Here is a 12,464-nt window from a genome sequence, read left to right as displayed (position 1 = left end):
TTCTGCTCTACCCTCTCCGTTCTCTCCCCTTCTGCTCTACCCTCTCCGTTCTCTCCCCTGCTGCTCTACCCTCTCCGTTCTCTCCCCTGCTGCTCTTCCCTCTCCGTTCTCTTCCCTTCTGCTCTTCCCTCTCCGTTCTCTTCCCTTCTGCTCTTCCCTCTCCGTTCCCCAACCACTTGGGCTGGACGGTAGAGCGACGGTCTCGCTTCATGCAGGTCGGCGTTCAATCCCCGACCGTCCAAGTGGTTGGGCACCATTCCTTCCCAGGTCCCATCCCAAATCCTAATCCTGACCCCTTCCAAGTGCTATAAAGTCGTAATGGCTTGGCTCTCTCTCCTGATAGTTCCCTTCCCTTCCCTCTCCGTTCTCACCCCTTCTGCTCTACCCTCTCCGTTCTCTTCCTTTCTGTTCTTCCCTCTCCGTTCTCTTCCCTTCTGCTCTTTTCTCTCCGTTCTCTTCCCTTCTGCTCTTCCCTCTCTGTTCTCTCCCCTGCTGCTCTACTCTCTCCGTTCTCTCCCCTTCTGCTCTACTCTCTCCGTTCTCTTCCCTTCTGCTCTACTCTCTCCGTTCTCTCCCCTGCTGCTCTACCCTCTCCGTTCTCTCCCCTGCTGCTCTACCCTCTCCGTTCTCTCCCCTGCTGCTCTACTCTCTCCGATCTCTCCCCTGCTGCTCTACTCTCTCAGTTCTCTCCCCTCTGCTGACCTTGGCACAGTTTTGGTTGAGGAGGATATCCAAGACGGCGTCACTGATGTCCTCTGCTCCGTCGACCAGCAACACGTCATAGCCTTGGATACGAGGCTTGGTAAGCTGCCAGGCCTTCACCAGTCCGTCCTGTTGACAACACACAGCCGTCACAAGTGCTCTCACCACAACATTATTTTCAATGAAAAACATGCCATCTGTCAGATGGGTAACACTGGAAAATATGCCATCTGTCAGATGAGTAACAGTGGGAAATATGCCATCTGTCAGATGGGTAACAGTGGAAAATATGCCATCTGTCAGATGGGTAACACTGGAAAATATGCCATCTGTCAGATGAGTAACACTGGAAAATATGCCATCTGTCAGATGGGTAACAGTGGAAAATATGCCATCTGTCAGATGGGTAACAGTGGAAAATATGCCATCTGTCAGACGAGTAACAGTGGGAAATATGCCATCTGTCAGATGGGTAACAGTGGAAAATATGCCATCTGTCAGATGGGTAACACTGGAAAATATGCCATCTGTCAGATGAGTAACACTGGAAAATATGCCATCTGTCAGATGAGTAACACTGGAAAATATGCCATCTGTCAGATGAGTAACACTGGAAAATATGCCATCTGTCAGATGAGTAACACTGGAAAATATGCCATCTGTCAGATGAGTAACACTGGAAAATATGCTGTCTGTCATATGGGTAACAGTGCAAAACATGTCATCTGTCAGAGGAGTAACAATGAAAAGTACGCGATCCATCAATTGTATTACATTGGAAATGTCACCTAGTTTTACAGTGTTCTAGCACACCTCTCCTGGCTATTGACTTTCCATTAGTTAAAAGTGGGTTACAACACTATCCATAGTGAGGACGGGAGACATCTCCCGCTAACACATCACAAGGCGCAGTGTGGTCAACTTCAACACCGACTCCAGGACCGCCCATGACCCGGGCGAAGGTAATTCCTTCTCCAGCTCCCAACACTCCTACCATCACTATCTCAGCAGCCGCGCTAGCAGACGTGCTGTCTACAAACGATAACAGCACCACCAGCGCTCTTGAAATAGCTACAACCACCAATCAACGACACCTAAACCTACCTAAGGCTGCGAGGCGAAAGACAAAAACGCCCACTACGGAGTTTACGGACTCCTCGGACGAGGAAATCATAGTAGGAGCTCCACCGCCGCATCACAAATACGATACCTACACGGTTTAAGACTTCCTCATGGAGGCCACGTCACCAAACTCTAACGACAGCACTGCTCAGCCAAAGTCGCAGGCAAAGAAAAAACGGAAAACCTAGAGGTCTACACTAACCCCGCCAGCATAATAACTGGTATAGCCAGCCCCCCAGGCTGAAAACCATCATGAAGACACCCATCCATCGCCACATCTCTAGTATCAGCCACTGATACAGATAATGGCTCCAAAGAGCCTCCACTTACGGGCTCACCATAGCCCGTGCTACTGGAACTTATCGTTCTGAGTAGCGAATCTTAAACAACAACAACTATCCATAACACACCTGTGTCATGGACACCTGCAGCCTGGGCGAGCACGTGTTACAACACTGTCCATAACCCACTCACCTGTGTCATGGAGATTTGCTGCCTCTCCGAGCACCTGTTCATTTCCTTCCACATTGACTCGGCATATGACTGGATCTGACAATACAAAATTAAATTATTAACACAAAGTACATCGCAGGTCAACTATCGTCACTGTACACTGTACCTAGCAGGGAAGGAACAGCCGAACATAATGCAATAGTTCTGCACTTTAAGATAAACATGCTCCTCTAAGGGAAGTATGCACCTCAAGGGTTTAAGGGTTGTATGCTTCCCTAGCGCTTAAGGGATGTATACTTATCTGGCACTCAAGGGAAAGTATGCTTCTTTGTTACTTACGGAAAGTATGCTCTTTTTGGCGCCCAATGTAAATTATGCTCATCTAGCATCCTAGGGTAAGTGGAAAGTAAGTAGAAAGTTCCCCTCCAGTGGAAAGGTGCAGCCAACATTTCCCTCAAGTTCAGAAATACAGCCAACATTTCCTTCAAGTGGAGAAATACAGCAAACACTCCCCTCAAGTGAAAGATTAGATTTAAGTTTAGATTTTTTATTTAGGTAAAGTTACAAACATAGAAAATGAGTTGCAAACATAATGTTGGATTAAAAAATAGAGCTAGTACATACAATACCTAAAGCCACTAATACGCATAGCGTTTCGGGCAATATACAGCAAACAGCAAACATTCATTCAAACGATATACAACAAACATTCCAACATTTATTGGAGAAATACCGCAAACATTCCCTTGAAGTGGAGACGTAAAGCAGGCATTCCCTCTAAGTGGGGAAATACAGCCAACATTTCCCTCAATCAGAGCTATAGCCAATTTTCTGCTCAGATGAAAAGTTGCAACCAACTTTACTCTCGTTGCTCCCGACGAACGGCCATGTTCTGGAATGTTAGTGAGAACCATATCGCCGAGGGCCCTTACTCAGACGGAGTGTGTTCCTTTACCACACTTAGTACAGGTTGCTGGTGTTCAGATCACTAGATCCACAAGGGACGAGACGGCACACCGATAGAAGGACGACGTGAGACTCTCCACTCTATTCCACTATGCTTGGGAGACCGTTGAGGAGTTTGGTGTCCTTCATCTTGGTACTGGGGTTCCTTTTTATTAATTGTAAAGAAGCAACATGACAAGAGTTGCAATGAACATTGCCCTCAAGTGGAGAGCTACAGCGAGCATTCCTTCTCAAGTTATAGTATAATCACCATTCCCCTCAAGTTGAAAATTACAGCAAAACTTTTCCCCTCAAGGTGAGAGTTACTGTCAACAATTCACTCAATTGGAGAGTTACTGTCAACAATTCACTCAACTGGAGAGTTACACCCAATATTTCCCACAGTGGAGGATTATAGTCAACATTCAACTTAAGTGGAGTTATACCCAACATTCCCCTTAAGAGATGCATTTACCAATTTTAGTTGGAAAATGAATTGATAAACGTCACGATTTTTGCATTAAATTATTAATAGTTGATCAGTAGGGTGTTCGCAGTTGTCAAGATAGTCTTTACTGTATACATTGATGCCTTACTTGTACAACCGTTGTGTCTCTTTGCTACTTCCTGAATGAACTAAATGCCAAAAACCAGTTACTTTCTCTGCTGTCACTGGTGTCCTCTTGAGCTGACACCCTGTCAACTATGTGGCTACTAGTATGACTCAGCGTCTCTCACTAACAATGTCAGTCCTTAACAAAAGACTGAGTTCACATATCTATTAGGAAGAAGCCAATTCCGCGGTGTAGCTGTCAACACATCTTGCCTTGACACGGGCAAGTTATCTTACCAGTACAAAAAAATATTGGACTAACCTCGACATGTACTGTACCTGCATATTATATTACACACTCACCAACATATTGGACTAGCCCTCAACATGGGCTGAACCTACACATAACATTACACACTCACCAACATATTGGACTAACCTCGTATCGATATGTGTCCGCCAGGATCTCAATATCCCAAGAGTAGTGCATGTCGCGGGGCACGTGCTGCAGGCTGATGTGCTCGTCCGAGGAACTCACGAAGCAATTAACTGTTCTTCTTACCAAGTAAAGCGTCTTATAGCTGCAAGTTGTTGGAAAGGTGTACAACAGGACAGTGTCATAAGTTATTGACAGAGTATTCACAAGTTATATGAAGAGTCTACACAAGATATATAAAGAGTGAACAAAAGAACATAGAAATAAAGGTAACTGCAGAAGGTCTATTTTTTCCCATACGAGGCAGCTCCTATTTATAACCACCCAATCCCACTCATATACATGTCCAACGCACGCTTGAAACAATCGAGGGACCCCACCTCCACCACGTTACGCGGCAATTGGTTTCACAAATCAACAACACTGTTACTGAACCAGTATTTACCCAAATCTTTCCTAAATCTAAACTCATCCAATTTAAATTCACTTGAACGTGTCCAACGTAGGATGACTGAGTTAATTCCCCAAATTAGAAATCTTTCATATGAAGAAAGACTAACAAAGCTTAAGTTGCATTCACTGGAAAGGCGAAGAGTTAGGGGTGACATGATAGAGGTTTACAAGTGGATGAATGGCCATAACAAGGGGGATATTAATAGGGTATTAAAAATATCAACACAAGACAGAACACGAAACAAAGGGTATAAATTGGATAAGTTTAGAATTAGGAAGCTGAGTGTAGCAGTACACAGTTACAGTCACTCCCTCAGTTACTCTTTTAGTACAGTGTAACCATGTCGCCCCAGGATATGACTTTCCTAACCATCCTTCTTGAATTATTAACGTCAGAAGGACACAGAGATATAGTAGCAAGAGCAAGGAAAATTGCTGAAGACGACCCAACCCTAAACGAAGCAACGTGGCAACTTGTAGGCAACGGAAAGGCTAACAAACGAAGAAGAACCGAAGAAACGCCCTAAGAAACCAAACTAGAAGCCAACCAGAACTCAAGAGGAGCACCCAAACCAATGCCAAGGACCATATTCAAGACCAAAAAACCAGTGGATGGTCCCACTTATGCTTTCATTGCCGCACTGGAAAAGAATAATCCAGGATCAGATCTTAGAGCCAAGCCCGACATTAGAGGTAGATATAACATATCCACACCTAATCCGGATATAATCACAAACCTCAGGAACACAGAACACCTAGTGGAACAGAAACCAGAAGAAAAAATCACCAAAATGATAGTTCAAAATTTCCCGGTCGAAGTTCATGCAAACAGACTCTTGGAATGCCCAAATGTCACAACGGCGGAAAGATGCAAGTACAACAATATCGAAACAAGACAGGTTCTTGTAACAATAAAAGGACCTCGCATCAACACTGACTGTTGGCATCTATGGTCAATTCAGGCTGAGACTGTACAACCCAGAACCCATGCGCTGTTACAGATGTCAGCGCTTCGGCCACCACAAAGATGGCTGCAGAGGCCCGGAACGATGTGGTGTATGTAGCGAGCTCCACAATACCGACATATGCAAGAATCTGCACAAAGAAGGCAGACAAACGAAAGCAAAATGCCCGAACTGCGGGGATACACATCACACCTGGAACAAACGATGTCCAGAAAGGGTAAAAAGAATACTAGCTTTCGGATCAACCCAGCAACCCAGCAACCGAAGTAACTACTTCAAAACCCCAATCGACCAGACCCCCGGTAAAAAGTCAGCGGTACACCCCTCGGCAAGCCCGAATAAATGAAGATTAGCAACAGTCTGGCGCGCCGGGTCCTTCAGATCTGGGCAAGGACGGGGCCTCCAACAACTGGAGGGGGCAAGGGGGCGCTGCTCCACTGGGAGACAGCAACAGAATGGATCGGGGCGGCAGGGCGAACATACCTGCCGTTGCCTCCGGGACCTCCCAGGCAGGAATGATGATCCCAGCATCATCGGGTGCCCCAGTGGCTGGATGTATCAAGGGCGCTTCGGCCCAACCAGGAGTTTCCTCACCCGCCAAGAAGGAAGTCTCCACTCTAGCCAAGAAGACACAAACGGTCGGGAAAACCAGTACTATAAAAACCATGGACTCAATGATTCCACTATAAACGGAAAAATGGACAATCTCAAAATTATACAATGGAATATTCAAGGATTCAAAAGCCAAGCACAAACACTCAGAGCAGTGCTTCTCAAGGATAGCATTGATATTGTTCTACGTCAAGAAACGCTCACCAGGACTGGCAGATTTATCAATATTCCAGAATATCAAGGATTCCACTGCCCTATGGCACAAGGTGGCACCAGAGGCATTTCAATTCTAGTAAGAAATCATATCAATGCCACGGCAATCACAGACCTGCCCAACTGTGGCGAGAACGTCGAAATTATGGGAGTCAAGCTCACTATGAGGAACTCAACGCTGTCCATCTTCAATGTATACAAGAGCCAGAGAGAACATGACATAGATCTCTCAACAATCTTTGAAATAGCAGTCACAACACCACCTATCATCTCTGGTGACTTCAACGCTCATAGTGAATTACTTCTTGATTCACCAAGAACCGACGCCAACGGAAGACATATTGAACATCTTTTGGATGAAGTGCCAGAAATCAGTCTGCTTAATTCGACGGAACCAACCCACACTGGTGGGGGAAAGTTGGATCTCACGTTTGTTTCCACCAGTATTTATGAGTTGTGTCTGTGAGAGTTTTTGAGAATTTGTGGAATAAATTAAAATTGGTATAAGGAATTTTAGCTCGGAAAATTTCTAAGAATTTTCTTTATTCTTTAACCTTTATTCCTGTCGTGATATTCAACTAGGTCGCCTGAGGAAGGACTTGCTTAGCTAACACACCAGTGTAGTAACCAGCTCATTCCTCACTTTGGGACCATGTATGAACAATTGACTAGGCGCGAGCAAACGCCGAGACCCCAATGAAAATTGAAATCCCCCCCACTTAGGCCGCCGACCTTCGCCAATCGCCGAAGCGAATCTAACGAGTAGGTCACGGGCTCTCACAACAATAATTTATTGTTGTGTGGTGCCGTATATTTGATCCAAAGCTCAGAAAATTAGTCTCAATGTTAGTCGAGTGTGAAGAACATTTGCATAACAATAATAATGTGTGGGGGTGTAACGAAAAGACAGTGTTAACCATAACAACTTAGTTTATTCAATAAAGTACTAACTACTACAACAAAACAAAAGAAATGTCAATGACGTTACTCGAAATCCTTCCTGTGACACTATCAATGACAGCTAGACACCAGCCCCTCGGACTGCATAACGAACTAACTCGAACATAAGCGTGACCGCAGAGGAATCAACAAGCAAGCAAGAACTAACAGATCTATAATCACAATTACAACAAATGACACAGTAGGTTCTGAAATACGTCTCCAGTAACCTCCTAACTGTTCCACGCCTCAGTGCAGTCTACTCCTGCAACAGCGGTTGCAATGCAATCAAATCAGTAGTCTTTCAATGACAACAATAACTAATGGGTTCACTGGCAACTCCAGCACCCTTCCTCAAATTAATCCTTACGTTAACACTACGTCCCACGGACGATCAACAATCAATGACAATTGATTTACGTTAATAACAAGGTAACATTTACGTTAAATTAACAACTCTTACAACTGTCACTAGTAACGCGGAAATCAAATAACACTCTACCCGTCGAGCATTCAGTGAGAAAATCCCATTAATCCCTGTACTTCCAGACAGCTGATTAATCTCTACTAGTTACGTTAATTTACGTTAATCGGTTACTAATCACTCAGCGATGGTAAACTCTGATTTGCAATGTCCAAAGTGCTAAGAGAACGGTAATCACTCGTGATTACCTTTAGAGTAATTAATTACTATCCTCAAGATCAATAATTAAACAATTAAAATACGCAACCTTTCACACTGGCTCAGCAATTTACATTAAGGTACGAATTCCGTCTGAGCCTTCCATACTCAGACCAATTCAGGCGACTAATAACAGTAATTAGCACCACGTTTACGTTATTCTAAAATGACGCTACTCCTCTCACGAGTCAATCAAATGCCGGTACTTCCGGGCAGATAACGACGTTACGTTAATGGAACAATGTAGCCTTCGTGTGAGTCGATCAAACAAGGATCGAGATTAATTACTTTGACTTCCTGAAACACGTCAATTACCCGGCCCACTGACCGTTAATTACGACAGACAATACTCTAATTCTTATCTGGCTGATGGCTAGGCTCCTCGAGACTACCGTAGCTGCTTACCGGAAAGTAAATTAACCCAAACGCATTCTACGTTACTCAAATTGTCAAAGAACAAATTCTCTTGAAGCAATGGGCGTTCCCCATTACGTTATATTAATTGCCTCGCAATCACCTCACTGAATACTGGACTTCGATGTCCTACCAGATAACCAGGAGAATATATAAGAACATAAGAACATAAGAACAAAGGTAACTGCAGAAGGCCTATATGCCCATACGAGGCAGCTCCCATTCTATAACCACCCAATCCCACTCATATACTTGTCCAACCCGTGCTTGAAACAATCGAGGGACCCCACCTCCACAATGTTACGCGGCAATTGGTTCCACAAATCAACAACCCTGTTACTGAACCAGTATTTACCCAAGTCTTTCCTAAATCTAAACTTATCCAATTTATATCCATTGTTTCGTGTTCTGTCCTGTGTTGATACTTTTAATACCCTATTAATATCCCCCCGGTTATGTCCATTCATCCACTTGTAAACCTCTATCATGTCACCCCTAACTCTTCGCCTTTCCAGTGAATGCAACTTAAGCTTTGTTAATCTTTCTTCATATGAAAGATTTCTAATTTGGGGAATTAACTTAGTCATCCTACGCTGGACGCGTTCAAGTGAATTTATATCCATTCTATAATATGGCGACCAAAACTGAACTGCATAATCTAAATGGGGCCTAACTAGAGCAAGATATAGCTTGAGAACCACATAAGAACAAAGGTAACTGCAGAAGGCCTATTGGCCCATACGAGGCAGCTCCTATTCTATAACCACCCAATCCCACTAATATACTTGTCCAACCCGTGCTTGAAACAATCGAGGGACCCCACCTCCACAATGTTACGCGGCAATTGGTTCCACAAATCAACAACCCTGTTACTGAACCAGTATTTACCCAAGTCTTTCCTAAATCTAAACTTATCCAATTTATATCCATTGTTTCGTGTTCTGTCCTGTGTTGATACTTTTAATACCCTATTAATATCCCCCCGGTTATGTCCATTCATCCACTTGTAAACCTCTATCATGTCACCCCTAACTCTTCGCCTTTCCAGTGAATGCAACTTAAGCTTTGTTAATCTTTCTTCATATGAAAGATTTCTAATTTGGGGAATTAACTTAGTCATCCTACGCTGGACACGTTCAAGTGAATTTATATCCATTCTATAATATGGCGACCAAAACTGAACTGCATAATCTAAATGGGGCCTAACTAGAGCAAGATATAGCTTGAGAACCACACCAGGTGTCTTGTTACTAACGCTGCGATTAATAAATCCAAGTGTCCGATTTGCCTTATTACGAACATTTATGCATTGATCCTTTTGTTTTAAATTCTTACTAATCATAACTCCCAGATCCCTTTCGCAATCCGACTTCGCAATCACAACACCATCTAGCTCGTATCTTGTAACTCTATCATCATTACCTAACCTCAGAACTTTACATTTATCAGCATTAAACTGCATCTGCCAATCCTTTGACCATTTCAAAACCCTATCTAGATCAACTTGAAGTGATAGTGAGTCCTCCTCCGAATTAATTTCCCTACCGATTTTCGTATCATCGGCAAATTTGCAAATGTTGCTACTCAAACCTGAATCTAAATCATTTATATATATTATAAACAACAGAGGTCCCAGGACAGAGCCTTGAGGCACTCCACTTACAACATTTTCCCACTCTGACTTGATTCCATTTATACTAACTCTCTGTTTCCTTTGGTATAGCCATGCCCTAATCCAGCTTAATATAGCACCCCCAATACCATGAGACTCTATTTTTTTAATCAGTCTTTCATGTGGCACTGTATCAAAAGCTTTGCTAAAGTCAAGGTATACAACATCGCAATCCTTACCACTATCAACTGCCTCAACAATGCTAGAATAAAAAGATAACAAATTTGTTAAACATGAACGGCCATTTATAAAACCATGTTGCGACTCAATTATTAATTTATGTTTTTCAAGATGAAGACGAATTTTATTTGCTATTATAGATTCGAGTAACTTTCCCACAATAGACGTTAGGCTAATTGGTCGATAGTTAGACGCAAGTGATCTATCTCCTTTCTTAAAAACTGGTATCACATTAGCAACTTTCCAAAACTCTGGCACTCTGCCTGACTCTATTGATTTATTAAATATGGTTGACAGTGGGTCACAAAGCTCCTCTTTGCATTCTTTAAGCACCCTAGCAAACACTTCATCCGGCCCTGGGGATTTGTTTGGTTTGAGTTTTACTATTTGTTTAAGAACATCCTCCCTGGTAACTGCTAAACTCGTCAACCTGTCCTCGTCCCCACCCACATAGACTTGTTCGGCTGAAGGCATATTGTTAAGTTCCTCTTTAGTAAATACAGATACAAAATATTTATTAAAAATACTACTCATCTCTTCATCACTATCTGTTATTTGACCTGTCTCAGTTTTTAATGGACCTATCCTTTCCCTAGTCTTAGTACGATATAACTGAAAAAACCCTTTAGGATTTGTCTTTGCTTGCCCTGCTATGCGAACTTCATACCCGTGTACCCAATGTCTACCCAAGTACTCGTCTACAGCCGAGTTCCCCCACGACAATGACAAATCACACTAACAAATCACAGTGATTTACGTTACAATCCGGTTGCTATGACAATACTGCAGAATCTAGCAAAATAACATACAGGACATGAACCCTCTAGAACACTGCCCCACAATGGTTTTACTGGACTGCAATCACATCCGGTGATTGCTCAACACTAGCAACAATCACCATCAAATAACAACCCCCTTTGCAATAACACACACGGCAAGTACTCTAATTCCCAAATATTAGGATACTGCACACACTTACTTACTTACTGCCGCAAATGACCCCTAGAACATAGGTCAATATATTGCAATCACCACACAGTAAATAACACTAACACTGGGCACCGTGACACTACGATTATATATATATATAATTACCGCTGACACATGTAGCCTACAGCTATCAAACGTTATTGGGAACACTAAGGAGAATCTCACACTCCTTAAATCACATGGGTGAGTGATTTATCGGTCACGCATGACGATAAACACTCGAGAGTTACGTTACTCGACAGAGCGGGGGCGGTCTCTCTAGACGGCCTCGTCACTCACCAAACCTCACCAAAATTTACGTTAATTAATACTGCAACCACAATATATATATTTATATAAATCACACTTGTCACGGCCCTGGGAACACTACAAGAAATTTAAGCCACACTGTGGCACACTCCACAATAATCATTGCCAGGAATCACTGGCGTTACACATACCTGAGCGCTCAGTGTTGGAATTCCACACCTGCAAGACCACACATGGAAATGATATCACTCCGTCCCACGGACGATCAAAAATGATTACCACAATGAAATAAAAGAATTTATTACATGGACATCCTCTCCGTCCTTGGCTAATCTATGTATATTCTGTGTTCCCGTGTGTACCCACACACACACACACACTGTACGTCTGTGTACACCAGACCTTAAGTCCCTCTGGACTGACAAGATGACAACACAGGTGATTAATCTCCTCGCCCACAATTCACTCCACCTGAACAGGTGCTGCGTGACAATGTGACGGAACACTTGACCTCGAATTCAAGCTTTAGAGACTACTAATCACCGAAATACACACATAGGTACTTACTCATTCACACTGCCGGCTTTACACACCATTCCCATACATCAGGCACCCCGCTATAGGTGGCTGGCTCGCTCCGGGTGGCGAAGGCGGCGGTAGTTCCTGACCGTAGTACTTATACGGAAAATTGCCTTAACACTGACACGAATTTCCCCGTTCCCATCGACTGCTACAGAGCACTAGCAAGTCTAATCATCACTGGTATGGGATCTACGAGTCTGTTGCTGCTCGTATGCACATTCCCCCACGATCCCAGATCACTGTACCTCTACCCCCTGCATACAATAATGTCTTAAACCCCTCCAAGCGACGACTTCGGCCGG

The sequence above is a fragment of the Procambarus clarkii genome, chromosome 12, assembly GCF_040958095.1.
Source record: "Procambarus clarkii isolate CNS0578487 chromosome 12, FALCON_Pclarkii_2.0, whole genome shotgun sequence".
Lineage (NCBI taxonomy): Eukaryota > Metazoa > Arthropoda > Malacostraca > Decapoda > Cambaridae > Procambarus > Procambarus clarkii.
The sequence above is the reverse complement of the archived record's forward strand: the minus strand, read 5'-3'. Positions refer to the sequence as shown.